Raw genomic sequence first — 18,583 nt, forward strand, 5'->3', positions numbered from 1 at the left:
GAATAGGCGCTTGAAGGAGTTGCATATTAAGAGATCTGAAAAAAAAAAAAATAATAACTAGGCTTTTATGCACTTCAATTGACAAATTTAGTAGTACGATGCGCCGGATGCAGATGTGCACAAATGGGTGGTTTGACCGGAATTAAAAGGGGGTTTAACGTTAAACCAGTTTATATGCAGATGAGCATAATTGATTTCATATTGAATGCATCCAACACGAACATACATGTCATATTTATTTGAATAGACGAGTACATACACATGTAGTACATAAATATGATGATAGGGTGTCATGTGTATGAAATACCCATCGAGAAATGCATGACAATCCTAACAAATGCGAAAAAAAGTTGAGACCATAATTTCAGTTCATTGAATATATCATGCTTATCCTAGAGTTCATTGGGGGGTCTCAGAAAAGGCTGACTACAGTCACAGTGCACTAAGCAAACGCTCAGTAGATGCTCAATGGTTTTCTTTACCGGCTAAAATGTCAATTGACCATGGCTGGGCATGAGTTAGCACCTGCTAAGCGGCCATATAGGTATACGACGAGCGAAAGAATAATAACTACTTCGTCAAAATCAACGACCAAACACATTTAGTTTGATTTCGACGTCCGTACAATAAGGAAGTGTCGCAATTCCTCTTATTTTCAACCTTTTACTAACGTTCGAATCACTAAACTGTTGAATAAATAACTCCACTATTCAATAATGCAAAATGGTTGGTCCATACCGAGTACTCCATACATGCATGCATGGAGTACTCGCGATTTTTACAGGGATCAACCAAGATGTTGCGTTTGTAAATATGAAGGAACTTCAGACTTGGCAATTGAAGTTTATTACGCCTTGCCCATTCACATAGAAAATTTTGCGAAGCATTGTTGTAAACATTCTCCCTATACAACAAAAATACTTGCTAACATATTTTGTGTCGTATTCGATTGCTATATTACAGTTTTTACTTGCGAAAAATGTTAGAAAATTTACCAACCAGTGGGAAAAATAATTTCACTTGCAAAGTGTGTCAACACCCTTAACCAAAACAAATGTCACATTCTTCTTCTTATGCTTTGCTTGTAACAAAATTTGGGAGATGGCTACTTTTCAATATCAGATGGCGCCAGTGTCGCTCTTTCTACCGTTCTCCATAAAAATACGTGCATTCTACTCATAATGCATAAGCTTGTGTTAAACTCATCTATATGAAAAAGTGCTTATGTGTCGGGGCTTTAAATAAATATTAGATTTTGCATTCGTACTCGCCACGTGTTCGTGTATACTAACACATTCTCAATTTGGTAATCGCTGCAATTGACATTATGAACAATGCAAATGGCCATAAGATCATTTGGTTTTATGTTTATATTATCATTAGGTCAATTGAATTTGTGACCTTTCTTAATTATGGTCATTTAGGAAATTGCGTTTTGTTCATATGACCATTTCTGAAAAAAAAAAAATAAATAAATAATAATATAACCGTAGGCAATAATTTAAGATTAGCTAAAAAATAAAAACTTTCGCAGAATGGGTTAGACGTTTAGTTGAATATATTCTTCCTACTACAAATGAATCTTCACCAGCCCAGCTTGTTCTGAAATTAAACCAGAATTACGAAAAGTAGAGCCGCAGATTTTCTCTAAACTTTTAGTTGAATAAATTTTTTTCATCTCCATTGAGTTAGTTTTTTATCCGATTTTTCGATAGAACGGGACTAAAATATAGGAAAAGGAGCGACGTATTCGAAAATTTTAATTAAACAAATTTCTCTTTTCATCTGACTAAACGAAAATATAGCAAAAACAATAAAACTTAACTGTAATTCAAAACTTATTAGAATTTTAGTATGTGGAGGAGCGTAATAAAATAATTGACCTCACTTGAAGAAAAAAGCCAGAGTTGAGAGGCGTCATGAGTCCCATCGATGCGATCTTCCTTCGTCAGAAAAACCAAATGTCACTCGCCAAATTCTTGTCCATTCCATACATTGACCAAGGAGATTTAACGATTATTCTAAATGATCCGCGAGCTCAAACAGTCACCTTGCTATGGGATACATCGTTACAGGGATCTTTTTTATCCAGTTATGATGTCATCGTGGTGTAGTTAAAGTGTTCCAGTCTAACTATCTAAGACTCAAGTGAAGCACAATTAACATAAAAGCATTCTAGAAATTTTCATAAAACATGGTTGTCTCTCGAAAGTAGAAAGAGGTTGCTATAGTTCCCGGCCCATCTTCCGAAGCTTAGGGGCAAAGGCGTAAGTCCCGAGGCCTAAGGACACCTTGAGATACAGTTTTCTTGATAGAGAGTTCGATCGTTGCTTATTCTGATCTAATTGCCACTACGATAGCACCACAGCCAGATCATTGCACTTTCTCTAGCATATTCTTCTTGGAGTTCGCGCTGACTGACTTCCACCAAACCAGTGCTGCATATGTTAAAATCGATTAACTAATCGTCTTTGACATTATATGTGTCATAAGCACTTTTAAGTATTTGGTATTTAGCAGACATCTCCTGCCTCAGACCGCATGGTTTTTTTTTTTTTGGATAGTTTTGTAAGCCCGTCTCAGCTCGTACTCTATGTTTATTCTCCAGTTCGGCATAGGGGTCAGAAGCACTTCTAAGTATTTTGCACTAAGCAGACTTAATTGGTGACCTGAATATCAAAACTGAAAATATTCGTCCTTGTGTTAAAGAGCAGTCATAAGAGTACTGTATTTAAAGGGTTAACGGTAATAAGTTAAGGGTTAAGGGTTAATAAGTCCTGGCGTCTCCGCCTAGTTACACTGCTTCTTAAGTGAACAACATCCACAGCGAAGGCCACTATTTTAGGCACAATTCTGTTGCGTTTTCGGAGTATGCTGGCTGTAAAGATGAGCCGGCTTAGTAGGGAAAGGACACCGCCCTCTGGAGTCCCTCTCCTCGGATATATTCTTAACTTTCTACCACTCAGGTTAAATTCAATCATTCACAGCTGCAGTTTAAGACTTCCGGTCTCTTAAGACCATATTAAGTTTTCAAAACGATCGTCGAAACCAAGGACATAGAGACATTTTTTTTGCTTGCATGCGAACATTATTAGAAAGACATCTTTTGTCCCCGAATGCAGCCAGAGCAATCAATTTGTTCTGAAGGTAGACGCCATCTTATGGAGTGGGGCAGTCTTTGTTGAGTGACCCCTGAGTTGGTCTGTTGGATGCCCCGAGGTATGCAACCTATTAAGAATAAAGCCAATGTTCGGGGAGTAACCTTATCGCTACAACAACAATAAAGCCAATGTGTCATCATTAATGCAATTTCAAAAAATTATTATAAGTGTGCAAATATTGTTAAATTGTTGGTTGTCATGTCATTAAAACTTGACTCCCTGAAGATGATGCCAAGTCATCAAAACGCGTAAGGCCACAACTCAGTAAATAAGATATACTCTTTTGCTTTTATAAAGATAATCGGAGACACATTTAAATTTACTAACCCTTAAGTCTACTTACAGTCTGATCACCGGTATGAATTACTTCGATTTGAAAATCACAATCGCATGTTTCACAGCATTAAAGTTGTCCGAGAAGGATTCATAGCCGAATTCTCTTTTTTTTGCTGGTTTAACCCTGCCGGATTACAATCATGCGTAATTTCCTACAGGGTTATTAGCGAATCATATTATAATCCTTCGATACATATAACGTATAGGATGCATATTAGGCTGGGTCAAAAATAACTAAACTTGATGTTTAGTAGGGGGGGGGGGGGTCTCTCGTAAGTGTAAGGCGCAAGTGTAAGTGTAGTCTCTACACTGCAGCGTAATGTAGCGAAATGCGATAGCAAATTAGTTAATGGAAATTGACGAAGTCTGAAGAACAAATAGATCATATAAATGGGTATTTAAAACGACAAAGAGAAGGAAGTGTAAAGAAGAAAGGAAGAAAAAAGCAGTATAATAGCGATTTCGATAGTCATGTCGATGATGATAATAACGATGCTTATGGTTATCGTCATGTTTGCGACGGCAAAGAATCGAAAGAAACAGTCGAGAAAGGTATGGAAAGAAGAAATGTAGGGTACAATAAATAAAAGATAAGAAGTCAAAACCGGAGCCAAAACCGAACCACAGGTGAATCCGGACGGTGTGTTATCAATTTGTTATCGAAGTCTTAATGGTTTGTTATCGAAGTATTATAAGCCATCTATCGTTAACACATGCGCGGTTCCAGGGGGGGGGGGGAGGGACTTTTTTTGTATTGACTGTAATGAAGTATATAATACAAATCTACATAGTAGTTTCTTATCACACAACGGATTTTTACTAATTTTTAATTTTTCTTGCTTTTTTACGTTCTAGGGGGTGGGGGGGGGGGGGGGGGGGGGGGGGAACTTGTTTTTTAAATATATGTAATAATAACGTAAAAGAGCAAGAAAAATTAAAAATTAGTGAAAATCCGTTGTGTGATAAGAAACTACTATGTAGATTTGTATTATAAATTGTTTTTGTTTTTATCGGCCTATTGATAAATCATTCAAGGTTCGAATCGAGCTCAAGGCCAGAACAATAATTTTTTTTTCTAATGATAATTATTGTTATTTTTTAATTTTTCTAAATTTGAAAAATTGAATTTTGTTTTTGGAATAGTAAGTAGAAAATTTTTCAGACAAACTGCCATAGCTGCGCAGATAGATCCATTTCGAAGGGTGCTAAGCCTTCATCATCAGTACGCTTTAGGCATGCTGCGCTAACCATTTAGCTATACAGCGGTGGTTTGTTTGACTGGCAAATTTGCTACTTCTATTCCTTTTTACCAACTATATTTATTCAGTGTTGCGCCATCTGGTGCAAAGCACTGATAATGCTGGATTTTTGTTTATTGTCAATTACTTTGTTTGACATTCCCAAGTGCTCATGGTTTATTAACAATTGTTTTTGTTTTTATCGGCCTATTGATAAATCATTCAAGGTTCGAATCGAGCTCAAGGCCAGAACAATAATTTTTTTCTAATGATAATTATTGTTATTTTTTAATTTTTCTAAATTTGAAAAATTGAATTTTGTTTTTGGAATAGTAAGTAGAAAATTTTTCAGACAAACTGTCATAGCTGCGCAGATAGATCCATTTCGAAGGGTGCTAAGCCTTCATCATCAGTACGCTTTAGGCATGCTGCGCTAACCATTTAGCTATACAGCGGTGGTTTGTTTGACTGGCAAATTTGCTACTTCTATTCCTTTTTACCAACTATATTTATTCAGTGTTGCGCCATCTGGTGCAAAGCACTGATAATGCTGGATTTTTGTTTATTGTCAATTACTTTGTTTGACATTCCCAAGTGCTCATGGTTTATTAACAATTGTTTTTGTTTTTATCGGCCTATTGATAAATCATTCAAGGTTCGAATCGAGCTCAAGGCCAGAACAATAATTTTTTTCTAATGATAATTATTGTTATTTTTTAATTTTTCTAAATTTGAAAAATTGAATTTTGTTTTTGGAATAGTAAGTAGAAAATTTTTCAGACAAACTGCCATAGCTGCGCAGATAGATCCATTTCGAAGGGTGCTAAGCCTTCATCATCAGTACGCTTTAGGCATGCTGCGCTAACCATTTAGCTATACAGCGGTGGTTTGTTTGACTGGCAAATTTGCTACTTCTATTCCTTTTTACCAACTATATTTATTCAGTGTTGCGCCATCTGGTGCAAAGCACTGATAATGCTGGATTTTTGTTTATTGTCAATTACTTTGTTTGACATTCCCAAGTGCTCATGGTTTATTAACAATTGTTTTTGTTTTTATCGGCCTATTGATAAATCATTCAAGGTTCGAATCGAGCTCAAGGCCAGAACAATAATTTTTTTCTAATGATAATTATTGTTATTTTTTAATTTTTCTAAATTTGAAAAATTGAATTTTGTTTTTGGAATAGTAAGTAGAAAATTTTTCAGACAAACTGCCATAGCTGCGCAGATAGATCCATTTCGAAGGGTGCTAAGCCTTCATCATCAGTACGCTTTAGGCATGCTGCGCTAACCATTTAGCTATACAGCGGTGGTTTGTTTGACTGGCAAATTTGCTACTTCTATTCCTTTTTACCAACTATATTTATTCAGTGTTGCGCCATCTGGTGCAAAGCACTGATAATGCTGGATTTTTGTTTATTGTCAATTACTTTGTTTGACATTCCCAAGTGCTCATGGTTTATTAACAATTGTTTTTGTTTTTATCGGCCTATTGATAAATCATTCAAGGTTCGAATCGAGCTCAAGGCCAGAACAATAATTTTTTTCTAATGATAATTATTGTTATTTTTTAATTTTTCTAAATTTGAAAAATTGAATTTTGTTTTTGGAATAGTAAGTAGAAAATTTTTCAGACAAACTGCCATAGCTGCGCAGATAGATCCATTTCGAAGGGTGCTAAGCCTTCATCATCAGTACGCTTTAGGCATGCTGCGCTAACCATTTAGCTATACAGCGGTGGTTTGTTTGACTGGCAAATTTATATAGTTGGTAAAAAGGAATAGAAGTAGCAAATTTGCCAGTCAAACAAACCACCGCTGTATAGCTAAATGGTTAGCGCAGCATGCCTAAAGCGTACTGATGATGAAGGCTTAGCACCCTTCGAAATGGATCTATCTGCGCAGCTATGGCAGTTTGTCTGAAAAATTTTCTACTTACTATTCCAAAAACAAAATTCAATTTTTCAAATTTAGAAAAATTAAAAAATAACAATAATTATCATTAGAAAAAAATTATTGTTCTGGCCTTGAGCTCGATTCGAACCTTGAATGATTTATCAATAGGCCGATAAAAACAAAAACAATTGTTAATAAACCATGAGCACTTGGGAATGTCAAACAAAGTAATTGACAATAAACAAAAATCCAGCATTATCAGTGCTTTGCACCAGATGGCGCAACACTGAATAAATATAGTTGGTAAAAAGGAATAGAAGTAGCAAATTTGCCAGTCAAACAAACCACCGCTGTATAGCTAAATGGTTAGCGCAGCATGCCTAAAGCGTACTGATGATGAAGGCTTAGCACCCTTCGAAATGGATCTATCTGCGCAGCTATGGCAGTTTGTCTGAAAAATTTTCTACTTACTATTCCAAAAACAAAATTCAATTTTTCAAATTTAGAAAAATTAAAAAATAACAATAATTATCATTAGAAAAAAATTATTGTTCTGGCCTTGAGCTCGATTCGAACCTTGAATGATTTATCAATAGGCCGATAAAAACAAAAACAATTGTTAATAAACCATGAGCACTTGGGAATGTCAAACAAAGTAATTGACAATAAACAAAAATCCAGCATTATCAGTGCTTTGCACCAGATGGCGCAACACTGAATAAATATAGTTGGTAAAAAGGAATAGAAGTAGCAAATTTGCCAGTCAAACAAACCACCGCTGTATAGCTAAATGGTTAGCCCAGCATGCCTAAAGCGTACTGATGATGAAGGCTTAGCACCCTTCGAAATGGATCTATCTGCGCAGCTATGGCAGTTTGTCTGAAAAATTTTCTACTTACTATTCCAAAAACAAAATTCAATTTTTCAAATTTAGAAAAATTAAAAAATAACAATAATTATCATTAGAAAAAAATTATTGTTCTGGCCTTGAGCTCGATTCGAACCTTGAATGATTTATCAATAGGCCGATAAAAACAAAAACAATTGTTAATAAACCATGAGCACTTGGGAATGTCAAACAAAGTAATTGACAATAAACAAAAATCCAGCATTATCAGTGCTTTGCACCAGATGGCGCAACACTGAATAAATATAGTTGGTAAAAAGGAATAGAAGTAGCAAATTTGCCAGTCAAACAAACCACCGCTGTATAGCTAAATGGTTAGCGCAGCATGCCTAAAGCGTACTGATGATGAAGGCTTAGCACCCTTCGAAATGGATCTATCTGCGCAGCTATGGCAGTTTGTCTGAAAAATTTTCTACTTACTATTCCAAAAACAAAATTCAATTTTTCAAATTTAGAAAAATTAAAAAATAACAATAATTATCATTAGAAAAAAATTATTGTTCTGGCCTTGAGCTCGATTCGAACCTTGAATGATTTATCAATAGGCCGATAAAAACAAAAACAATTGTTAATAAACCATGAGCACTTGGGAATGTCAAACAAAGTAATTGACAATAAACAAAAATCCAGCATTATCAGTGCTTTGCACCAGATGGCGCAACACTGAATAAATATAGTTGGTAAAAAGGAATAGAAGTAGCAAATTTGCCAGTCAAACAAACCACCGCTGTATAGCTAAATGGTTAGCGCAGCATGCCTAAAGCGTACTGATGATGAAGGCTTAGCACCCTTCGAAATGGATCTATCTGCGCAGCTATGGCAGTTTGTCTGAAAAATTTTCTACTTACTATTCCAAAAACAAAATTCAATTTTTCAAATTTAGAAAAATTAAAAAATAACAATAATTATCATTAGAAAAAAATTATTGTTCTGGCCTTGAGCTCGATTCGAACCTTGAATGATTTATCAATAGGCCGATAAAAACAAAAACAATTGTTAATAAACCATGAGCACTTGGGAATGTCAAACAAAGTAATTGACAATAAACAAAAATCCAGCATTATCAGTGCTTTGCACCAGATGGCGCAACACTGAATAAATATAGTTGGTAAAAAGGAATAGAAGTAGCAAATTTGCCAGTCAAACAAACCACCGCTGTATAGCTAAATGGTTAGCGCAGCATGCCTAAAGCGTACTGATGATGAAGGCTTAGCACCCTTCGAAATGGATCTATCTGCGCAGCTATGGCAGTTTGTCTGAAAAATTTTCTACTTACTATTCCAAAAACAAAATTCAATTTTTCAAATTTAGAAAAATTAAAAAATAACAATAATTATCATTAGAAAAAAATTATTGTTCTGGCCTTGAGCTCGATTCGAACCTTGAATGATTTGTATTATATACTTCATTACAGTCAATACAAAAAAAGTCCCCCCCCCCCCACCCCCCCTGGAACCGCGCATGTTTAACAAAGGTAACCGATTTCTTATTCACCAGATATTGGTTTGTTGGCAAAAGTTTTTGATTATTTTAGGAAGAGTCATCTATAAAATAGCAAAAATATATCGATATATCATCGAAAAGTTATCGATTTGTAACTGAAGTTTTATCAATTAATTATCGGATTGATTTATTTTCGAAAAGTTCTCGTTTTGTTATGGAAAAGTTGTCCATTTTTATCGATGCCTTAATCGGTTTGTTATGAAATAAAAATACCGATTAAAACTTCAATATAAAATCGATGAGAACATCCGTAACTCATTGATAACAAGACGATAAAAACCAATAAGAAGCCAATGACTCGGTGATAACAAGCCGATAAAAAACCGATAGCTCGATGATAATTTCGCTTTCGATAATAAGCCGATAATAGCAAATTAACTCGTAGTTATGAAAAAATAAAAAATTGCTTCTTCCGAGGTCTTTGCAACGCTATCTTTTCTTTTCGCATGTGGACCGACCCAGTCTAATATTCATGCACCGGTGCGACATCAATGCCAATATCCATTCTTGCAAACATAAATTCGTATTGAGCAAATTTATTACGTGTGCAAGTGTGTATGTGTATGTACGAGCGCCTAATAGTATGCAAAGCAAATAACACTTTCAAGGGGCCATTGTGTGTGATATTGGTGAAGGCAATTCACGTTTTATAAGAAGGAAATGAAAAACCACTACACCAACAACAATAAAATAAAACAACAAAAGGTATTAAAAACAGTGACTGCATTTAACGGTTAACCAGAAAAATCAATTCGGTTTAACATCAATAACAACCGATATCCAAGAACGAAAAAGCGCTTTCTCAGTGAGATTTGAAATTTTTCGATCTTTCTCAGTGATTAATTTTTATTTTCAAATGTTTTCTCACTATCACTAAGATCGTTTAGTGCGATTTATTGCCCAAGGTTTTTATAAAACTGTTATTTTGCCATCGAAATGGTTGTTATACTACTTCCCGATTGTATATTTTTGGGATCATGCAGGGACTATTTCCAGGACCAACTGAAGATAACTTATGGACTGTTCGGGGATACTATTCGGACCATTTCGAGAATTTTGTAGTAATGTAGGGATCACTCCGCGACTATATTGAGATCACTTCGGAATTGTTTTAAGTACTATTTCGTGATCAATTGTGAATATGTTAGAAAACATTTTTGGATTATTTGCGCAGTTACTTCGGGATTATTTCGGGACTATTTTGAAATCGTTTTTGAATAATCTTTGGATCATTCCAGAGTAATTTCGAACGATTTCGGTTTTCTTTTGATATTATTTTGGAATTATTAAGCAGTGTTCGGAAAAAAATAATTTATGAATACACAATATTATATTACGAGCCGGATCCGTGCGCATCTTGCGCAACAAATATAAAAGTCTCATATCAAATATCAACAGAAATCAGCTGCTCTATCAATCTGGCGAATGTTAGCAACTGCCGGTAATGCAGTGTCAGTTCTACTCAAATATTTACAATAGTGCCATATTACAAATAGATTTCTTTGTGTGCTCACAATCGTTTATTTTTAACAAATTATTTTAATAAAATATAGCTAAACAAAATCACTACGACTAATAATGCCGAAAGCTCGCCAATAGCTCGAATCCCAATCTTTTCAACCAAAACTTTATTTATAGATTTGGGTTCCATATAGGAGCGAAAAAGGGACCTGTACATAAAAACAGCAATTAGAAATAATATATAAGACTATTTTTAAAGAATAGCAAGGAATTAATAAATAAGAAGGATTAGCAAGGAATTAGTAAATAAGATACGCTTAAAAAATAAGCTTGGGAATAAGTGCAGCCAACGCCCGTTCAATGCAAAACTTCGAAGCCGATATAAGAAGTTATGTAAGGAATTGAGAAAGGAAGTTCCCTTGGAGCGTGATAGCTATTATCGTAAAGAGTTCAGGTCCTCGTATGGCAACCCGAAAAAAGAATGGAGTGTCATCAATAGACTTCTGAATCGTAAGTGTAAAACAACTGATACTTGGATTGCTTTATGTAATGGTGTCGAGAGTTATTCTAACCCTACAGCAGTGGCAAATATTTTGAATAATCACTTTGTATCAGTCGGGAAAAGTCAAGCTTCAGCATCTTCATCCGAATTTTCAACGCTGAGATCTGTTTTGTCTAACTCAGACAACAGTTTTTTCTTTGAGCCTTTTACCGGCCTTGAAGTTTTGAAGGTCATTAATGTATTAAGTAACTCCAGTTCATGTGGGCATGACGGAATCTCTAATCAAGTTTTAAAACGTGTGGCATTAAATTTAATTGATATATTAACTCATCTTTTTAATAGAAGTATTTGGTCTGGATCTTTACCTGACGATTTGAAATGTGCTACTGTTATTCCATTGTTTAAAAAAGGAATCAAAACAGATGTAAACAATTACAGACCGATTTCTTTACTTCCTGCAATTTCAAAAGTTTTTGAGAAACTTGTCAAATGTAGTATTAGACAAAAAAAAAAGAACTTGCGCGGGCTTCCGTGGCTTTATATATAGTTCGTTTAAATGTTACTTGTCAGGAAGAGTGCAGAAAGTGAAGCTTGGAAGCAGTTCAAGTAATCCTGTTATGATTAACTTAGGAGTGCCTCAGGGATCTGTTTTAGGTCCGTTACTATTTTTGGTATACTTGAACTCAATTTTTTCACTGTCTTTGTCTGGGAAAATTACCACCTTCGCAGATGACCTTGCTATTGCCTATGGTTCATCGAACCAACTGGATTTGGTAGCAGGCATCAATAATGACGTACATTTGCTAAGGTTGTGGTTTGCTTCACATAAGCTTACTGTCAGCAAAAAAACGCATATGATGTACTTCAACCTACATCCAAAAATAACACCTGATATTGGAATTGTGTTCCATGCCACTGATTGCAAGCGTTTTGCACTAAATAGTTTATCGTGTTCTGATACAACTTTCAATGCGGAAATAAAGTGCTGCGATGCGTATTTCACAATCGAAAAAGTAAGCGTTTTTCTATACCAGGGTGTTTCTGTTGACCAAAATCTAAGTTGGTCTACGCATATTTCTAGTTTTGAATCTAAAGCTGTAGTCATTGGTGCCGTTTGTCGTATCGCTGTAGTCGTATCCCTAATGTAATCAGCTGTTTATCGTTACGATGGTAAACCAAAAACCAGTTGGTTGGCTACGATACGGTTACGACCTTAACGGCACCAATAATCGATTGCATTGATTCTCATAAGGTTGGTCGAATCAGCTGTTATAAAGTTACCGATACGGTTACCGATAAAGCACCAATGTCTGCAGCTTAAGAAAGATTTGCTCAAACGCTACACTCAAAAGTATTTACTATGCCTTGGTGCACTCTAAGCTCCAATATGGCATCAGCTGCTGGGGAGGTGCATCTTTCACTAAATTACAGCAACTTATAACTATACAAAAATGCGTCATAAGAAAAATATGTAATCGTAATCGATTTCACAGCTCCATGGAGTTGTTCAGAGACCTGAAAATACTTCCTGTTAAGCATTTGTACTATTTCAAAAGTCTAAATATATTTTTGGTTCGCTCTGGTTATTTACATAGCCTACATTCGGATAATTATAACCTGAGGACGAACTCACATGGACTTGTTGTTGTTCCCACTTATCGTACTACACATTTCAATAATTTCTTTACTATTTTCTTATAAGGTTTTCAATGCGTTGCCCGTGTCTATACGTATCATTAGGAACTTACGTAAATTTTTACGGAATGTTAAATCGTTTCTCTTACAACTATCACACAACGATATCAAAAATTTGCTGAACTCTAGCACCTAGTAATTTAAACGCAGTTGTTATTCTTAAATTTAACTTTTAAGTTGTTACTCTTAATCTTCATAATTTTTTTTTTATTCACCCCGCACACTTTTGTAATTCCATTAATTTAATTTTGAGATGGCATTCAATACTAAAATACTATTTTTAAAAAATGCCTTACTTTTTCTTGCATTATAATGTTATCTGTTAGCTTAATATACTTATTTGTTACATACATACTTGTGAATTTTGTAAGAAAAATGAATGAATAAATCTTAATCTTAATTATTATCGGCATATTATTGGTTTTTTATCGACGAGTTATCGGTTTGATTTAGAAAACAACTGCTCTCGAAGATTTGTCGATATATTACCGTGTTACCGGTTAATTATCGAAAAGTTATCGACTTAATATCGAAAAAATACCGGTCTGTTATCCAAAGTTAATCGATATTTAATTTGTTATCGAAAAAATATCTACTTGTTATCGAAAAAATATATATCTGCTATCGAAAACTATTGAATTGTTCTCGAAATGTCATCAATAAATATTTATCTTGTCCAAAAATATCGATAACCTTTTGATAATCGATAGGTATGTGTATAAAAGAATGCTTGTTATCAAAAAATATCGATTTTTTACAGAAAATGATGGTTCGTTATCGAAAAAGATTGAGTTGTTTCCAAATATAACCGATGTTTTATCAAAAAAATATTGGTTATTGAAAAATATCTATTTGTTATAGAAAAACAACGAATTATTATAAAAAAAAATCCAAAAGAACTCGATGTTTTCGAAAAAATATGGAATTGTTATTGAGAAAAATTGAGCTGTTATCGAAAAAAATGTATCTTGTCGAAAAGTTATCGATTTGTTATTGAAGAAATATCGATTTGCTAACAAAAAATTTGCGATACCAAATCGATATTTGTTTGATAACAAAGCAAAAACTTTTCGAAAGCAAATCGATATTTTTTTCGATAAAAAAGCATAACATATATTTTTCGGTAATCGGCTGTACTCGCACACTGGCCCCTCCTTTTATTTTGCTCGCAAAACGGGCGGTTATACTTAACATTTATTTAAATAATTGTAATTATTTGTTATAGAAAAACATCGAATTATTATCTTAGAAAATAAAAAACTCGATATTTTCGAAAAAATATAGAATTTATTTAATAATTTGGGAAAAATTTAAACAACGTGACATCAGGACGGACAAGGCGACAGCTGTTTCGATTATACCTTGTAAATCTCTTCAAAGCCTTTTCTCCCGGGAGTGGGAGTCGAACTCGCACTCCTACGATAGTTGAAATGGTTATAAACGCATTCAGCTACGTCATGCCTTAGTTGTTGTAAAGTTTTTCCCAATTGCCTTCTTTTTGCATATTTTAATCTTTTACACATTGCATACATCGTATGCAATTATGTGTTAAAGCTATGCTTGGTACGGCGGTTTTCAAAGAAACTTTGGTTTTGTTGCTGTTTTTGTTCTATTTATAGAACTACAACGAATTAACCAATTTTGTCTGTTTGTATGAAATTATAAAATTAAAAAATTGCTTCAAATAAATGTTTTCATACATTTAAAAAAGCAATATGGGCAATCCCCGATTATTAAAATCATAAAAATATAGAATTGTTATCGAAAAATTTCTATTCGCTACCGAAAAATATTGAATTTTATATATCAAAAAGTATGATAACTTTTCAACAAATCGGTATGTGTATAGAAGAATGTTTGCTATCGAAAAAATGTCGTTTTGTTATAGAAAATGAAGGTTTGTAAATGTGATCGATGTTTTATCGAAAAAATATTATTATAAAAAAAATTCAAAAGAACTCGAAATTTTCAAAAAAATATGGAATTGTTATTGAGAAAAATTAAACTGTTATCGAACAAAAATGTATCTGGTCGAAAAGTTATCGATTTCTTATTGAAAAAATATCGGTTTGCTATAAAAAAATTTGCAATACCAAATCGATATTTTTTTCGATAAAAAAGCAAGATTTATATATTTTTCGGTAATCGGCTGTTCCCGCGCACTGACCACACCTTTTATTTTGCTCTCAAAACGTCGGTCATACTTAACAGTTATTTAAATAATGACCATTAAATATGTTACGGTCTGCTGCTACGGTCTACGGCTACGATCCACTTGGGAGCGTGTTCACGTGAACACACCTAGTGATGTGGCGAAAGTTGCGATAAAAAGTATCGAAAAAGAAGAAAAAAGACAGACCGGCCATCACTAGCAAAGGAGATTAAAAATGAGTTTCCGGGAAGATAAGTAAGTGAAAGGGCGTAAAATTTTGGTGATCGAAAAACATCCTCGCCGGCTGTGCACCTACACAGGAAATTGTCGAGAAACGAGGAAAGAGTCAATAGCGCAAAGCACCGAAACCGTGCTTTCCGACAAATCTCGTTTCTACGCGGCTATTTTGGGTGGTAATAAACTCTACACAGGTTATGTTGTGTGGACACAAGGTCCAGTGGAAGTAGGTCGGCATTCGCAGTCACACTTAGCGAGATAAACCTCTTCCTCTACGTTTACTAAGAACACTACCACCTGCGGAAAAGCGTCCGACACCACCTCCGCATCCAGGGCCAGCAGTACGCCGCCGCGTAATACAATTGACGTCAAAGAGCCAAGTCATCCGGCTCATACAGGGTAGCGCGGAGCTTTATCGCCAGCCGGTTCACTCGGTCACCTTGACCCAAAGCGCCCACCACCACCAACGGCGCCTACTATTATCACGGGCATCACCATCAGTAGTATCTCCCCCAACCCATCCATTAGCGCCAACCACGAGCGCAACAACCACCAGACGTACCGCCACCGCCAGCTGCAACGCACACAGCGGGGCCGCGAACATAGGCCTGCGGCCACTAATGTTAACACCTACAACAGGCGGTACCACCGACAGCAATACTAGCCGCATCTTCATCAGCTACGTCCATACCGGCTATAACAATACTAGCGTAATCCTATCAGCTACGACTATAACGGCTACAGCAACATAGCCGCATCTTTATCAGCTACGACCATACGGGCTACAATATATCAGCTACAATGACAACCACAGGGCAGCGAACCTAGGCCTGCGGCCAGGCCAAATGCGACAGCGAATATCAGCGGTTAAAGCGGTGAGTCCGCTCCCTTATATTTTGCCTTCGCTTGAGTGAACTCATAGATAGCTCTACAAGCTTTTTTTTTACAAAACAAAGAAGGTTTGCCACCGGCACCAGGTCGATGAGGAATGACCAAAGCATACGCACCACCCTATATGAAATGGTCATATAGCTAAAGCAGCCAAAACTATGTACAAAATTTTAATAATTCACTTGTAAATGTTTCGATTTTGTATCCGACATATTTTACCGCGTTAAAAAGTTAGTTAAATTGTTTTGAACAGTGGATTAGATTTTAATATGTAAAGGCTTGTATAATGTAGGATGTCGTACATACACCTGCGAGCAATAAAATTGCAGCAACAATGATACGCAATTTTTATCATTTTCAAAGCAAAATTCTCATTGTTGTATGGAACAGAATTATATATATAACCTGGAACTCTTCTTAAATTATACTACATCGCGCTCCAAAACGGTTTCGAAATTGGTTGACAGTCATTGTCGTTTAAATCAGTAAACCCGGTCTTACAATTGAGGGAAATGGAAATAGAAGATTAATTGCTGCAACTTGCAATCCAATTTGCTACTTTTTTTTCTCGCAGATGTACCTATCATAACTATATACCACTATGCCTTTGTACTAGTATAAGCCAATTTAAAGGAGACCATTGGAATTATCTGCCAGAAAATAGACTGTCATGTCAAGGCGACAAACTTCGCTATAGCGTAATATATTTTCAATGTATAAATCCAACCAAATTGTATAATAATGCGATTAGCTTTTAAACGTATGCCATTATGGTTTATTTGTATGTACGTACGTGCAACCCTTTGCAAGCACCAATTATGCCAATGTTGAAATATTTTCCCGACAACTTTTTTTTGATTCTGGACAATCATAAAGTATTTTACAATTAACACGAATACATACCTAAATATTATACACGTATTTATTAACTTTTACTGCCTACAATTGAAGTAACATAGCATTCAGTAAGACTCATTTAAGATAGAATACATATACATGCCTAGGCCATTCAATGCCATTTGGACGAATAAAGAAACATATGTGCCCTTTATTATGAAAGTGGTCTAAGTCATTTCATTTCGTTTCAGTTCAGTGATAATATGTTTGTATTTCCTTCCGCCTCCTGTTTGTTTGAGTCCAAAAGCAAATATATACAATTCCTGTCATTAGTTTATAGTGGTTTAATGATCTACAGACGCATTGCTTTAGAAATAGCAATGCATTTAAGACCATGAGTTGGAAATGACTTAGTCCACTTTCATAATAATGGGCACATATATATATATATTTTTTTTTTGGTATGGTTAATCACTCCTACCAGTGAATATCCATTTCTTTTTCTGCATATATTTTGATTCCTTCACTTCTAACATACCTACCTACTGACATGCATGTACCGTAGTTCATGAACTAGATATTTTTTTGTTGGGTACCTTGTTGGCAGAGATAAGGAAATCAATTCATATGTAAAGAAATGTACGGATGTGCAGATTCAAAAATCTTACTAATCCCTACCTACCCAATAAGTTAAATAGACTGCTCTATGTACATAAACACGTCAATAGTAAGTTAACTTAACCAAAACTTGCTATTAGACAGATAACAGAATTTATGTACGCAAAGCAGAATAGCATTTAAAGAGGGTATTTAGAAACATAGATACCAAACACATTACTATAACAAACTTATTATGCCGATAGGTGCCAACCTATATACGTTTATGAATTTATAAAATAGTTATGTAAGCCAACCAAAATTATAACTTAGACTCCACGAAAGTAAATAAAAAAAAAAGAATCAGATTGTATTGCCTTATGAGCAGGAAGCTCGCGAAAACACATAGATATACTTAATGATATTTCAGTTTTTTTTATGATGAATTTTAAATAAATTTTGTAATTTGAAATGGGAATGCTGGCGTCGCCACTTATTTAGAAGGCACTTAGGTAAACCAGGTAAGGGGCCACCGGAATTTTAGGTGCGACGGTGGCCATGGTTTTTGAGGGTGGGATAATGCACCGGGCGTCGCAACACCACCCGCGGCGCCCCTATGTATATTCGGCCTTTTTGTTTTCCTTTTATTTGTATTTTTATTTTTCAGCGTTTTTTTTTTTATTTTGATTTTGAACTTGTGGTAACCGGTCATTTCCGGTTCGGTAAATATTTTTTTGTTGCGTTAGATATTTTTTTTTTTTGAATTTAAATTTTTGAATGTTGTAACGGTCTGTCCGTGACATCCGGTTCGGCCGGATGTTGTTTTATTTTGTATTGATAAGCGTTTTGAGTCAGTCTCTGCGCTTCTGTCAGGTTTTTTTTTTTGATTTTGACAGTTGATTTTGAATAGGCATGATAGGAACTTTTTTCTGTTTATGGCGCAGGAACAGTAAGGTTGGCAAGGACCCGCCCCAGCCGACAATGACTAGCCACTGTGCACCAACACATCATGCCGACCGCCTTCCTTACTGCTTCCACTGTAAATGCGATTCCATAAAAAATAACTGTTTTGATTGAAAATATCGCTTGGGGGAACTGCTATTTGCGAACTCTGATTAAAAATGTAAAGAAATACACCAAAAACATAGACAAAATTACAAACATATGTG

At 35.1% G+C, this 18,583-nt stretch overlaps 1 protein-coding gene across 4 annotated transcripts in view; it reads right to left on the reverse strand.

Annotated features, from left to right (window-relative positions):
• Positions 1 to 18,583, reverse strand: part of LOC137240648 (uncharacterized) — a 169,517-nt gene that overhangs the window by 13,414 nt on the left and 137,520 nt on the right. Inside the window, exon 1 of one of the 4 annotated variants that reach the window (XM_067767162.1) lies at positions 3,505 to 3,517. The exons of the other annotated variants lie outside the window; for them this stretch is intronic. The gene's annotated coding sequence lies outside the window, so the exon portion shown is untranslated. Of the gene's footprint in view, positions 1 to 3,504; positions 3,518 to 18,583 lie in introns of those variants that run through there. 4 annotated transcript variants of the gene reach the window in all.

The sequence above is a fragment of the Eurosta solidaginis genome, chromosome 2 (assembly GCF_040869045.1).
Source record: "Eurosta solidaginis isolate ZX-2024a chromosome 2, ASM4086904v1, whole genome shotgun sequence".
NCBI lineage: Eukaryota > Metazoa > Arthropoda > Insecta > Diptera > Tephritidae > Eurosta > Eurosta solidaginis.